Genomic DNA, 16,123 nt, shown 5'->3' with positions numbered 1-16,123 from the left:
TCCTGGGAAAGAACTTCCATCCCTTTTTACTCCTTCTTTCCCCTCCAGTTTCTTACAAGCATTGTGTGCTCTTCATTGCTCTTTGCTTTTTAATCATTAAAAATGCATGTTTATTCCATGAAATCTCACTGTTGCCTGGTAGACTCAAAAAGAAAACTTAGATGGCAAAGGAGACAGAAGGCTGCCTTCTCACTCTTCTCTCCTCCAATCTATTAGAAGTTGCTGTGGCCTCAAAAGTCCTTTGGGCATTTCCTTTTTCTGAATAGCTTTATTTCAGTTATTTAAATAATTAAGATTTGGTTATATCTAATTATATGGTATTACATGCTTTCAGAATTTAAGATAACTTAGAGTTCAGATGACTCATTCCTCCTCCATCTCCCTCTCATCCATCACCTGCTTCCGGTCCAGCCCCCCAGCTTCCATGCAGAATTCCCTTCTGCAGAACTTCTGACAGATGGTGTCCAGCTTTTGTCTGAATGTCTCTTTGCCTTGTGAGCCAGGCCAGCCTTCTTCAGACAGTTGTAATAGTTACACATTTCTTTTTTAATCTGACCCCAAATCTGACTCCTACCCAATGGTCTTCTTTCTGACATCTGGAGTATGAGAGAATAAATGCTAGCCTTTCAAATATTTGAAAACCTTAATTCTGTCTTCTGTTAATTCACCTCAAGCAATACCATGCTCTGATCCTTCCTTTTACATACTGAAATAATTCTCCAGCATTTTCCTGTCCTATCTCCCTTCTCCCAAATGCCATTTAACTTTTGCTACATGTTATTTAAACATGGCACCTAAGGTTTCAGGCAGCATTCTATTATGGCTCAACCAGAGAACAGCAGTGTGGGGCTACATTTTCCTGAGGAAACACTGTATTTATCTTCACTCAAACACAAAGGGCTTTCAGAGTTGAGGCAGCTACTTCATTTGTTTGTATACATTAGTATACAGGCCTCCAGGTTCCCAAATATGACCTGCTTCAGGTCAGGTGAAACTCACTTATCCTGAATTTAAGTATGTCTGTTCGCAGAGATGTCCATCTAAGATTTCACAGAACAATTAACAATTTTTATGTAACTAAGTCTTCATCATTTCTTGCTTGGAGGCTTACAACATCCTCCTAATCATTTTCTCTTCTTTCATTTGTTGATTCTCTCCTAACTCATGCTCTACAATTCTGTCAAATTTATCTCTTTTTAAAGTATAAGTCTTATTATGGCATTGTATCAGTTAAATTCTCCTTTTACTCCGCATGGCCTGAACCCATGAATGTTCTATGGATGGACTCCAGGAGAAAGTCTGTGACCATCTTGAAGATATATGTGCAGAATGTTGTGTGGGAAGAAAACTCCATAGCTTTCAACAGGTTAAGTCTAAGAACTTATAAAATAAAATCCAAATAATTTATGGTTGGAACAACTGAGGGGGAGTTGGAACCTGTTTTTAAAAAAAATCAGGGGAAGAGGATCCCAGGAAAAACACTGATTAAAAATCTTTACACTGAATTCTTTCTGACAGTTAGTCCCTAAATCTGCTAAGCCTGGTCATTTTTATCAGCTTCTCCTCTTATCATGGTCCAGAACCTCACTACCTTTCCAGTATCATCCTCTTCTCCTTCACAATGGACCCTTGTTACACCCACATTGATCTTAAAAACACCTATCCCTTCAAGATTCTACCAGAGGTCACCTCCTCTGTGAGTCAGAGCATTGATTGTAGATAGTTGATGGCGTGTGACCTTGGGACCAAGAAAGACTTCAGTTTCTTGTTCTATCTACCACTTCCTAGCTTTGGGGACACACGAACATTTTTTGGCCTCTTAAATCTTTAATTTCCTCATCTTAAAAATGGAGACTATGTAATACCTCATGAGGTCATCATAAGGATTAAATGACATAACATGTGTACAGTGGATAACTGTCAGGCTTTCTGGTTACCCAGCCTGTTTGGAATATTCTTGCTACATATGGAAAGCATCTAGGCTTATGAGTCCTGTCTACTCAATGCAAAAACCCAGAACTCTCCAGCTTTGTTACAGCTAAGAGGATGGCATATGACCTGGGCTTCACCAACCACAATTACTCACCAACCCAAGGCCCCAATCCCAAAGAGGGAGGCCTTGCATGACAATCATTGTGCTGACTGTGCTAGGTGCAGAGACATGGAATTTCAGGGGCTGGGTAGTAGCCAGTTTGAGTCCTGATGCAGCAGGACCAACCATGGTGATGGGATTGCTCTACTTCTCATTGGAGCCCGTAGCACATCAAGATTTCATATATTGTTCCCAGAAACTGTCTCGAACCTGGTTCTCCAGGCTAACAGCTATACATCTTTCAAATAAAACTCCTTTTCTGAGTAATCAGCCGGAGTTGGCCTCTGTTGCTTGCAACAGTGACTCCTGGCTCATACTCCTGACTCAAAGTAAAGCACTTAGAATGGTGCTTACCCTAAAGTAAGTGGACATAAAACTTCCTCTGTGATGTTGCCCCAAGGCCAGTCATTCTTCCATATTACTGCCATATCTGCAATGGATGTATGTCACTGTGGAACTGTGATTATTTGCACTCATGCTTGTTCTTCCCTGAATTAAGTGTCTCTGAAGGCAGAAACCCTGTATTATTCACTTTACACCCTCAGGGCCCAGCAGAGGTCTCAGAGAGTCATGAGTGTTCAATAAATATTTGTAACTGAGTGAACTGCTCAACCAACTGTGACTCTCCCTGACTGTATTTCACCCAGCCTGCAGTCCATTATTTTTGTAATAAAATACCATGAGAAATTTTGTCAATCATTGAATTGAAATAAGGTGGTAAACCACAGCATTTCCACTAACTTACATATCAAAAAAACAAAATGAAGTGTGTTTGGCAAGACATACTTTAAACACACACACATTTTTTTCTCAACATAAAAAACCATATGCCCATCTTGCTAAAAGCTTGAGAAACTCAGAAAAGCATAAAGATAAAACTAAAGTTAGTCATAATCTTACCATCCAGATATCAAAGCTATTTTCATTTTCATGAAAACATTTGTAATTCATTTATTATTTCTTTTCTTTTTTCCAGATATATTTCACATAGCTGAGATTATAAAATATATTACAACTTTGTATTCTATATTTTAAATTTTTTCTCATGCCTCCAAATATTCTTTGCAAATATCATAATATACTATCGTATAGATAATAGTAACTTGTTTAATGGAGTGAGTTTCAAACTGTGCTCTCAAAGTCATAGGGTTCTTCCAAAGTGCCTCTGAAAAATCCAGTGCAAAGAGCCAAAAAGAGGTGGGGTAGGTAGACACCATCCGCAGAACAGATCTGCTATTATATGTCTTGATTATTGAGGTTCTAAGTAAGATTTTGTTTAATTAAAAAAACTTCCGTTAGATTTTCTCAAAAGTCTAAAAATCATTAATTTAATATTCTTGTATTACTTGACATTTAGGCTATTTTTAGGGTTTTGAAAATACAAATAATGCTGGAGTCAATTTATTTTACTTAAAGTTTTATCTACATTTTTGAGAATTTCCTTAACATAGAGTCCTAAATTTAAGATTAATGGAGCAAAGTATGGAAATCTTAAGGTTCACAGTATATATTTACAATTTGCTTTTCACACAGTTATATGATTCATGTTCCTGCCAACAATGAACAAACACCAAATTCTTTCTAGCACTATTATAATATTTTTCAATCTTTTGCTTTGAAAAGATTTTAATCATTACTATGAAAAAAACTTTTAATCATTTTAATTAGCATTTATTTGATTGCTAAACAACTTGAATATTTTCTTCTTTTTTTAATTTTTTAAAATATCTTTAATTTGAATATTTTTATAACTTTATTACTCATTTGTATTTCATCTTCTGTGAATGAATTTCTTCTACATGACCTTTCACAACTCATATGTTGAGTCTCAAAGTTTTTCTTATTTATTTATTTGATTTTATGTAGAAAGTCAGAATAACCCTTTGTCTCAAAGTTGTGCCAAATATGTTTCCCATTTACATAGGTGCCTTTAGTAAATAAACTTTATTAAGGTACAATTTTCATACAACAAAATGCACTGACTTTGAGGGCATAATTTGATGAGTTTTGAAAAATATACACAACAGTATAATCAATAAAGATAAAATATTTACATCACCCCAAAAGTTCTCTTTGCTGCAAAATTCCCCTTAATCCCCATATTCAGGAAAAATTTTTACCTGCTTTCTGTCATTACTGACTCTATGGAATTATACAACATGTGTTTTTCTGTGTCTGGCTTCTGATACTCAGCATAATATTTTTGATATTCATCCATGTTGTTGCATGTTTTGATATTGCATCCATGTTGCATGTTGTGTTCATCACTCATGTGTTCATTGCTGAGTAGTATCACATTGTGCAAATATACCAAAATATATCCATTTGCCTGTTTGATGATATTTTTAATTTTAGTCATTCTAATATGTATAGTGGTATCAGATTACAGTTTTAATTCACACTTCCCTGATGACTAATAATGTTGAATTCCTTTTCATGTGCATAATCACCATTTGTATACTTTCTTTTATGAAGTATCTGTCCAAATCTTTTGCCTGTTTTTATTGATTATTTTCCCTTACTAGGATGTAAGTCTTCTTTATGCATTCTGTATACAAGTCCTTTATCAGCTATATTGCAAATATTTTCTTCCCATCTGTGGCTTGCCTTTTTGTTTTCTTAAAGTTGTCTTTCAAATAACAGAAGTTTTTCATTTTTGTAAACACTAATTTTCTATTTTTTCCTTTTATGGTTTATGCATATTGTGTACTCTCTAAGAAATCTACAACTACTCCAAGGTGTGAAGACTTTCTCTTATGTTTTTTGGGGGAAATCCTATAGTTTTAATTTTCATATTTAACTCTATGATTCATTTTGAGTTAATTTATGGTGAATGGAATAAGATAAGAGTCAGGGTTCATTTTTTATGAAGACAAACAATTGTTCCAGCAAGATTTTTTATAAGGTTATATTTTGCTTATGGAATTGTCATGACACTTTTACAGAAAATCAAATAACCATATATGAATGGGTGTATTTCTGAGCTCACTATTCTGTCCATCAACCTATATGTTAATACTTAGACAAAACCACACTGTCTTGATTACTGCAGCTTCAGTTAAGTTGGAAGTCCTCCAACTTTGCTATTCTTTGTTAAAAATTTTTAAATACTCGGGTCCTCTGCATTTCTATATAAATTTGGGAATCAATTTGTCCATTTCTACCAAAAAAAAGTCAACTGCAATTTTTATTGGAATTGAATTTTATGTAAGGATTAATTTGTGGAGAATTTATATTTCAACAATACTGAAGCTTCCAATCCATAAACATGGCATCTCTCTATACTGGCCTCATAAAAATGAACTGTCTCTACCAATTTTTCATCTGAAAGAATTCACATAAGATTGGTATTTTTCATTTCTTAAATATTTGGTAGACTTGACCAGTGAAACCACATTGACTGGACATTTTTTTGTGGGAAGATTTTTAAGTATAAATTCAATTTTTAAGGTAGATATAAAAGCTATTAAGGTTTTTAACTTCTTCTTGAGTCCTTTTCATTAATTTGTGTCTTTCAAGGAGTTGTCCATTTTACCTAAGTTGACGAATTTATTGTCATAATTTTATTCATAATATTGTCTTACTATTATTTTAATATCTATAGAATCCATAATGATATCTCCCCTTTTGTTTCTTATATTGATAATTTGTGACTTTCTCCTTTTTTTTCTTTTGTTTTTTTCGGCCGCACCACGTGGCACACGGGATCCTAGTTCCCCGACCAGGGATCCAACTCGGGCCCCCCACGCAGTGAAAACGTGAAGTCCTAACCACTGGACTACCAGGGAAGTCCCTCCTCTTTTAATTTTGACCAGAAGAACTATAGATTTATCAATTTTATTGATTTTTCTCTATTGCCTATCTTTATTATCTTTTCCTGAAGTCTACTTTGTCTGATATTAATATAGCCACTCATAGTTTCTTTTTATTTGTTTTTTGCATGGTGTATTTTTTTCAATTCTTTTACTTGTATAGTATCCTTATCTTCATATTTAAAATATGCTTCTTGTAGAAAGCATAAATTTGGGTTTTCCTTTTTATACAATCCGACGTTCTCTTTCAATGTCCTTTCATTGGCATGTCTTTATGAAGTCCAGTGTGGATCAAATTTTCTCCAAATAGAGTAGAACAAGGTATATTTATGAAGTCAAGAATATGGCTTGTTCTGGATTAACAATGTTATCCAAAATGATTCATATTTTTATTTTCTTTTTTCACTGAAATATAGTTGATTTATAATATTGTGTTACTTTCAGGTGTACAGCAAAGTGATTTAGTTATTTTTTTCAGATTATTTTCCATTATAGGTTATTACAAGATATTGAATATAGTTTCCTATGCTATATAGTAAGTCATTTGTTGCTTATCTTTTTTATGTATAATAACTTATATCTGTTATTCCACACTCCTAATTTACCCCTCCCTCACTCTTTTCCCCTTTGGTAACCATAAGTTTGTATTCTATGTCTGGACTCTATTTCTATTTTGTAAATAGATTCATTTGTATTATTTTTTAGATTTCACATATAAGTGATACAACATTTGTCTTCCTCTGTCTGACTTACTTCACTTAGTATGATACTCTCTAGGTCCATCCATGTTGCTGCAAATGATATTATTTCATTCTTTTTTATGGCTGAGTAATATTCCATTGTGTGTGTGTGTGTGTGTGTGTGTGTGTGTGTGTGTGTGTGTGTGTACCACATCTTCTTTATCCATTCATCTGCTGATGGACATTTAGGTTGTTTCCATGTCTTGGCTATTGTAAATAGTGCTGCTATAAATATTGGGGTGCATGTACTTTTTGAATTAGAGTTTTCATCTTTTCCAAATATATACCCAGGAATGGGATTGCTGGATCATATGGTAGCTCTATTTTTAGTTTTTTAAGTAACCTCCATACTGTTTTCCATAGTGGCTTCACCAATTTACATTCCCACCAACAGTGTAGGAGGGTTCCCTTTTCTCCACACCCTCCCCAGCACTTATTATTTGTAAACTTTTTGATGATGGCCTTTCTGACTGGTGTGAGATGATACTTCCTTCTGGTTTTGATTTGCATTTCTCTAATAATTAGTGATGTTTAAGGATGCATATTTTTAATGGACATATTGCATATAAGTATTTACATAATTGCATTTCAATAAGTTAGGATAGTATCTGCTAAAACATACATCACAAATTGTACATTCCATAAAATTACCAACCAGTTTTTCCCAACCCCACAATTCATAGATTGTATACTACAACAAGTCTTTGTTCAGTAATTACAGTAGCATTATTTTAAAATCAATAATCACACTTATAATTGTCTTTTCTATGAATTCTTCTGGTGTTTAGAAGCTTGGGTGAATGATCTTCTACTCCAGCTAACAAACTTTGCCAGTATCATTTATGGAATAAACCATTTTTTTCACATTAATTTTCCATGACATCTTATTTATACATTAAAGTTTATTTCTGAGTTCTTTATGACATGCCAATGATATTTGTGTACAATTTTCTTTTGATATCATATTATTTCAATTATTATAGCTTTGCAATATCTTTTGATATCAAAAAAGAGAAAAATTTCTCATTAGTCTTTTTTTTAAACAAAATTGAATTTGGATATTTTTATCTTACTACTCCTCCAGAAGAAGCTTGAATTTGTATTTTTTTCCTGCATAGAAAAAAGTGTTATTGAGATTTTTATTAAAATAGCATTAAAATACTAAATAAGTTGCAAGAATTGATATCTCTTATATGTTGTGTTCCCATCCAGTGACATGGCGTGTTTTTCAAATATTCAAGTCATCTTTCATCTTTTATATCATTTATTCATGTTTTGTGTTTTAATCCTCTAGGTTCCAATTCATTTTTTATAAGCTTACACATATGTAGATTTTGTTTTGTTGCTATTGAAAAGGGCAATGTTTCCATTATAGTTTCCAGTTGTTCCTTTCTGGCATGTAGAAAGGCTATTGGTTTTTATATATTTATTTTATATCATAAATATTTATAAATATTGTTCATTTAAAAACTTCCTTATGAATCTAAGTTTACTCATTCAATATCTATTGATCATCCCTCTGTGCCAGACACTGTAGGTTGTCACTCACATACTAATTCCTACTCATTACTACATTTTTTTCCTGCACATCTGTAAACCATGTGTTTTTAAAAATGAGCTCTAAAATTTTCTACACAGTCAGGCACCAATTTTTTATTATGGCTCCTAAGCTAGGTTCTCTCTCTCTCAGTTCTAACCTGCCTTTCTGGGATTATCCCATGACATTTTCTCTCACACATCCTCTGTTCCACCTGCCCAGAGAGGCATTGTAATTCTTTCATAACTTGATTATGCATTTTGCATGCCTGTGATGCTCTTTCCTATTTGATTACTGGGGAATTCCTATTTATTATTTAAAGAGTAATGCAAATGTCACTTCTTATCTTCAGCTATCCCTGACCACATGCTCAGGCAGAATTAATTTCACATTTGTATTACCATAGCTGTATGTACATATCTTTATTATAATACAGGTCCCATCATGTTACATTTATTTTTTCATGTCTCTGTCTCCTCTAAGAGGCTATGGCTTCCTTCTTCCTTATTTTTATATGCTCAGTAGTCAATATATTTTTACAGAATAAATAAATTGGATAATTAATCAACTATTACTTTTGTGATTTTAAATAAAAATTAGTGATTTTTGTTTCTGGAGCTTACCATTCTTTTCTAATAAGAATTGTGGCATTCTCCCATTTACATTCATTTGAGGCTACTGACATTCTCTATGATTTCTAAAAGATTATCACTCATAGTTCTGAGATCACGTCTAAAGCCTTTTCACTGGTATATAAAGTAGTGTGTCTTGAGCTAGCCCAGAGATAAACCCACACACTTATGGTGACCTAATCTATGACAAAAGAGGCACGACTGTACAATGGAGAAAACATAGTCTCTTCGGTAAGTGGTGCTGAGGAAACTGGACAGCTACATGTAAAAGAATGAAATTAGAACACTCCCTAACACCGTACACAAAAATAAACTCAAAATGGATTAAAGACCTGAATGTAAGGCCGGACTCTATAAAACTCTTAGAGGAGAATGTAGGCAGAACACTCTTTGACATAAATCTCAGCAAGATTTTTTTTTTGACCCACCTCCTAGAGTAATGAAAATAAAAACAAAAATAAACAAATGGGACCTAATGAAACTTACAAGGTTTTGCACAGCAAAGGAGACCATAAACAAGACAAAAAGATAACCCTCAGAATGGGAGAAAATATTTGCAAATGAAGAAACTGACAAAGGATTAATCTTTAAATTATTTTAGAGTTCTAAGGGTCTACTAATCTCCTGTCCCCATCTTTGACTTAAGTTTCTTGTTTATGATGTTGAACTTTCCCTTTTTTAATAGGAATACCATCTTACTTGTAAAACAGAAAATAAAGTAAGAGTTCAAATATATTAATTCAAGTATTTATTCAGCCGATATTTATTCAGGTATAGCTCAAAAGAATTACAGTCTGGTTGAGGCAATAGATATAAACACCACAGTAAAGGCAGACTGTGACAACAGCTAAGCCAGAGGTGTGGACGTGGTGCCATAGGAGAACAGAGAGCTTTCCAGCTGTGAAAACTGGAAAGGATTTCTTGGAGGAGACATTAATCTTATGTTTGTAGGATGGGGAAAGATAGGAAGAAGAACACTCCAGGAAAAACATCATAGCCTTTCTGAATTGCAAGTTAAAACTATAAAAGAAATCTGTTAACAAGGATTTTTGTTGATTAATTAGATAGTAGACAAATAACATTTCAGAAAAAATCGCCTTTATCCACCTGTTTGTCCATCATAAAATTCATCCTTGATACACCCATTTCCTTTATCCTCAGTCTACACTCGATCATCTAGGCCTGTTCATTTAAACTACTGAACATCTCTCAAATCTGCCCATTTTTCACAATGCCCATTGCCACCACCCAAAGCCACTTCTTTCTCCTGAACACTGACACAGCCACCTCCCCAACCTCCCCACAGCCACTCTTGTTGCCTCCAAACCACTTCTGCACTGTAACCAGAGTTGTCTTTTATAACATGCAAACCATGTTGTGCCTTGACTCTGGACACTTCAGTGGCTCCCCATTGCCCTTGACAGAAAGTTTCTATTCCAAGGGTTACAAAGCCCTTCACCATCCAGCCCCTATCTATCGTCAATGGGCCACCCACAGTGGGCCATTGTTTTTTCTTCTTTATATGCCTCTGTTTTGTTTTTGGTTTTGGTAAATTAACGTAATTTTAAAAATATGCGACTTGCTTGGGAGTCAGTGAGTAGTAGTGGGAAGATCCCAAGATTTAGAGTCAAAACTTAGGTTTATGTCAAAATTCTGTCACTTAAAATGTGTGTGTGTGTGACCTTGGATAAGTTATTTAGCCTTTATGACCTCATTTTTTCCTCACCTGTAAAAAAGGGATAAAAACAATCCCTAAATAACCATATAGTTATGAAGATTAAATAAGATAATGTGTGTGAAAAAAACATTTTGTAAACTATAACACATGATGTAAATGTTAGTAATAATATCACCTAATATGGAACATCTACCATTAGGTAAATAAATAAACACTGCTTGGCCATTAAAGAGTCAGCATGAGCTAATACCTGGAAAGAGCTCAAGTTCTCATACAGAAAATAACTTTTTAAATAAATTACATTTAATATACAGTTTAAAAGGGGGTATGGCAGTTCAAGACAATGGAAAAATTGAATCAAACTACTAAAGATTTAAGGAGTGACTAGCAGGCAAGTTTGATCCTTTACTTCTAAAGAACCTGATATTATATTATATTTCTTTCTTAATATTTTCTATTTTCTGACTTATTTGGAATATAGCACAATGTTACTGATACTTTAGAAATATTTCTAAATATTTTAGTACTATTGTCAGTGTTTTTAGCAGATGGTTATTTTCCTTTAAATGAGCTATTTCTAAATATTTGCTGCATTCCTATGATTTAATAATATTCATGACCAGTTTTTTTCTAAAGGACTATATCCCCAATTTACTAATGAAATCCAGTGATGAAAAATGGGGTTTATTTAATGGAAATTAATTCTATGGCTTAAAAAGAAAACAGAAATGCAGTTACTTCATTAAACAAGAGACAAGTGTACTTGAAAACTTTTTCTCCCATGTGACATGAATACCAAGCAGGTTGAATTGATGAAGCAGCATTTAGCTAACTGTGCTACTTTCCTCTTTTATTTTCTCTCTGCCTTCAGTTCAGGTAACAGTGGGAAGCTGGAACTTGGCTGTTTTCATACACATTCCCCTTGCACTGCAGGCATTTTTCAACCACAGTGAAGGAGTTCCTCTACTGCCACCTAGTGCATTTTATAAACGGATTCATGGTTTAGTCAGATGAGCTGGTTTATATTTAGTTCAAACAAATGATACAGCCACTATGGAGAACAGTATGGAGGTTCCTTAAAAAAACTACAAATAGAACTACCATACAACCCAGCAATCCCACTACTGGGCATATACCCTGAGAAAACCATAATTCATAAAGAGTCATGGGGCTTCCCTGGTGGCACAGTGGTTGAGAGTCCGCCTGCCGATGCAGGGGACACGGGTTCGTGTCCCGGTCCGGGAAGATCCCACATGTCGCGGAGCGGCTGGGCGCGTGAGCCATGGCCGCTGAGCCTGCGCATCCGGAGCCTGTGCTCCGCAACGGGAGAGGCCACAGCAGTGAAAGGCCCGTGAACCGCAAAAAAATAAAAAGAGTAATGTACCAAAATATTCATTGCTGCTCTATTTACAATAGCCAGGACATGGAAGCAACCTAAATGTTCATCATCAGATGAATGGGTAAAGAAGATGTGGCACATATATACAATGGAATATTACTCAGCCATAAAAAGAAATGAAATTGAGTTATTTGTAGTGAGGTGGATGGACCTAGAGTCTGTCATACAGAGTGAAGTAAGTCAGAAAGAGAAAAACAAATACCGTATGCTAACACATATATATGGAATCTAAGAGAAACAAAAAAAAGATCATGAAGAACCTGGGGTAAGACGGGAATGGGAATAAAGACACAGACCTACTAGAGAATGGACTTGAAGATATGGGGAGGGGGAAGGGTAAGCTGTGACAAAGTGAGAGAGTGGCATGGACATACATATACTACCAAACAGATAGCAAGTGGGAAGCAGCCGCATAGCACAGGGAGATCAGCTCGGTAGTTTGTGACCACATAGAGGGGTGGGATAGGGAGGGTGGGAAGGAGGGAGACGCAAGAGATATGGGAACATTATACGTATAACTGATTCACTTTGTTATAAAGCAGAAACTAACACACCATTGTAAAGCAATTATACTCCAAAAATATGTTTAAAAAAATCAAAAACATAAATCAAAGAAAAAAAAAACTTGGTTAGACTATGAAAAAAAAAGTGTGGGTGGAGGGAAATGAAGGGCAGGGAGGGCAGAAAGTTAAAACTTTTTGAGACAGTTTCTAAAATGTATTACATTAATTAGTAAGAGGTGCTGAGTCACAGAAACATATTATGGGCTTATGAGCTAGCTATTTCAGGGGAAGTTGCAGGACATCAGGGAATCAGGTATGGGGGACAAAGCTCAACTAGATTAAGTTTGTGAAAGAAGATTGTTGTAATGATGAAGAGCTCAGTTGAAAGCAAAGGGGAGGGGATTTGAATGGCAGTTACATATCTGCAGCGTCTGTTTCTCTGGAGACACTATGATATATTCCTTTTAGGACCTTCCCATTCTCCAGCAAAATTCTTGCATTTGCCAACAAGTAAGGCCTGTTTCCAAGGCCCCTCTCTTTTTTCCAGTCCTCCATTTCCTGTCTCACCACCTACTCTAAGAGCCCCTCTTAGACAAGTCTTGTGCACTCAAGGCTCATTCCTTGCTAGCAGTTAGTGTCCCAACAATCTCTACTAAAAATGTTTTAAAAGGTTACTTATCAACCCCCATCATCGGGATCTTTTGCCTTTTTATAGGAGACACTTGTATACTCTCTAAAGACCCAATGGGGTTTTAGGTTCAAAAGATTGGTGAGGGAGGTTGGGGTTGACAACGTTTCATTTCTTAAATTTTTCCACATAAGCACATAAAACATGCTGTCATTCACAACCTTGCTCAATTAAGAAACCTGAAAGTCACCTTTGACATTTTCTTCTCTCTCATGCTTCCACCGCTCATTCAACACAAAATACCAAACACACACACACCACACACACACACACACACACACACACACGCAAGTCCAACTAACCTCTAAATATTGTGGATTCCAGCTTCTAAAAGTCTCTCAAATCCGTCCACTTTTCTCTATTCCCACTTACATCACACTAGTATAAGTTACAATCATCACGCACCCAACTTATCTCCCCACATCCAGTATTCATCTGACAGCTAGAATAAGCTTTTTTTTACATTAAATTCAGTCATGGTACAATCCTGCTTCATACTCTTGAATGATTTTCTTTTGGTTTTAAAATAAATTCCAGACATTTTAATGTGACCTAAAAGTCCCTACATGATCTGGCCTCCGCCCAGCTCCCCAAATTGATGTATTGCCAGTCTCTTCCTTCTATTCCTGTATCAATGACATCAACCTTCTCTCATCTTCTCTCATTTTCTTGAAAGGTCCAAGTTTCTTATCACCTCAGGGCTTTTTTTTTTTTTTTTTTTTTAAGCAGAGGTCTTCTTAGAAGCCCACATGATTTAAATTTATTTATTTATTTATTTATGGCTGTGTTGGGTCTTCGTTTCTGTGTGAGGGCCTTCTCTAGTTGTGGCAAGCGGGGGCCACTCTTCATCGCGGTGCGCGGTCCTCTCACTATCGCGGCCTCTTGTTGCGGAGCACAGGCTCCAGACGCGCAGGCTCAGTAATTGTGGCTCACGGGCCCAGTTGCTCTGCGGCATGTGGGATCTTCCCAGACCAGGGCTCGAACCCGTGTCCCCTGCATTGGCAGGCAGATTCTCAACTACTGTGCCACCGGGGAAGCCCCACCTCACGGCTTTTGAACATGCTGTTGTTCCCTGTGCCTATTCTTCATTCTCCTGGCACACAGTACTTCTTTATTGTTGCACTAATTACAAATCACTTGTATAATTCATTATTTAATATCTATCTCTAAGCCCAAACTTTAAATTCTATGAAATCAGTACCAAGTCTATCTTATTTACTTTTTTAACCAGACCAAAATAGGCAATTAATAAAAATCTGTTGAATAAATTAATGAATTAATTATTGCTTCCTATGATTTTTCGTCATTTTAAATATGCTTCCTGCTTGACAGCACGTTCCTCAAAGATAATCAAATCGTTAATGAGACCTTATGTTGGATATGGTTGCAGAGATGATGCAGACATGATCTTGCAACCCAGTAGAGATAGAACATGGCAACAAAGTATCATACAACATGTAAAATGTCATAATGTGCAAAATGAACACATTTCCTTGGAAACACAGAGGAGGAAGGGCTTAAGTCAGTTTGGCTGAATCTGGGTAGATGTGTCAGAGAAGATAAAATTCAAGTTGAAATTTTGAAGGACAAATAAGAGTTCATAAGTAGCAAATAGAGGAAGGGTGGTCAATGGAATGAGGTCAGAGAAGTGAGAAAGAATGCAATGGTTTTAATGTAAGAAAAGAATGGGTTGTTACCTATTTCTCCACCAGAACCTCCATCACAGTTATTAAATGCATACAGTAGACATTTAATTAACACTTGTGATTTGACTTTTGAAGAATGGTGAGAAATGTGGAAATAGAAATAAATATGGTATCTTGGTAAAGTCAGAATAAGAGACTAAATAAAACGAGTTTTCTTCCACTTTTAATATCAACAACATTGAAACAATTATATTTGATACTACTTCAAAAAAACTCTGATAAGAATGCCATTTCTGGGACTCCCACATGTTTGGTCAAATCAGCTTGCCTTTGAAACCTCTCTGAAAAAGGACTCTGAGTTTCAGGTGAAGGTTTACATGTGAAATTAAACCTAATTTTTTCCTCATAGAAGACTTTCTCCAGGAATATCCTCAAGTCCAGAGGATTTTTTTCCCCCAGAATTTCCTGTATTTCTGGCCTGAGAGAATGAGAGGGTGACATTCTTTTAGCCCCATGCTAACACTTTTAAACAAATCCTTAATCACTCTCCTTTGAAAGTCAAGAGGTGTTTACAACACCTTCTACTGATCCTTGGCATGCTTTTATCCAAGAATAATAAACATCAGATTTCTCTCCTTTTAACTATGTTTTCCCAAATCAAAACCTAAAATATAGATGTAATCAATTAATTGTACCTTAAGAAATCTTACCCCATCCTAAATCTCTTCTGTTGCTCAGAATTAAGTTTCAGGGAGCCAATCCTCCACTGCTGCCTCAACTTCTGAAGAATTGAAAATGTTATCAAAAGAAGTCAAGTTATTTATATTTCAAGAAGAAGAGAAATGTTTAATACTACATGTGAATTCTCAATTGTCTAAATGAGATATAAGGAAAATTACTGAATTGTTGCTTATGAAAAAAAATGGAAGAAGGAAGCATGTTTACAGAAAAGTTCTCTCTCAGGAGCAAATTATAGAAGTTTGATGCTTTGCTTAGATAATGATTTTAAGTAATCAGAAAATAATAGGAAGCCTTAATTTTGGGCATCTTAAATAAATAACTATTACTGTTTTCATATTGAGACTCACTATACTTTTCTATCCAAAGTTTCCTGTTAATATTAGTACAATTTATTATAGAAAGCATAGTATATTCTATACTGAGAACTAGATTATCACATTAATGTTTTGTTTATGTCTATGTTTGAGAAGTATATTTCTGTGCCTTAGAACCCTAGGGTAAGGACTTCCCTGGTGGCACAGTGGGTAGGACTCTGAGCTCCCAATGCAGGAGGCCAGGGTTCAATCTCTGGTTGGGGAACTAGAGCCTGCATGCATGCCACAACTAAGGAGCCTGTCTGCTGCAACTAAGACCTGGTGCAACTAAGACTTGGCTC

The sequence above is a fragment of the Aethalodelphis obliquidens genome, unplaced genomic scaffold, assembly GCF_003676395.1.
Source record: "Aethalodelphis obliquidens isolate GAN/ISIS:26980383/991018 unplaced genomic scaffold, ASM367639v1 scaffold46, whole genome shotgun sequence".
In the NCBI taxonomy this organism is placed as follows: domain Eukaryota; kingdom Metazoa; phylum Chordata; class Mammalia; order Artiodactyla; family Delphinidae; genus Aethalodelphis; species Aethalodelphis obliquidens.
The sequence above is the reverse complement of the archived record's forward strand: the minus strand, read 5'-3'. Positions refer to the sequence as shown.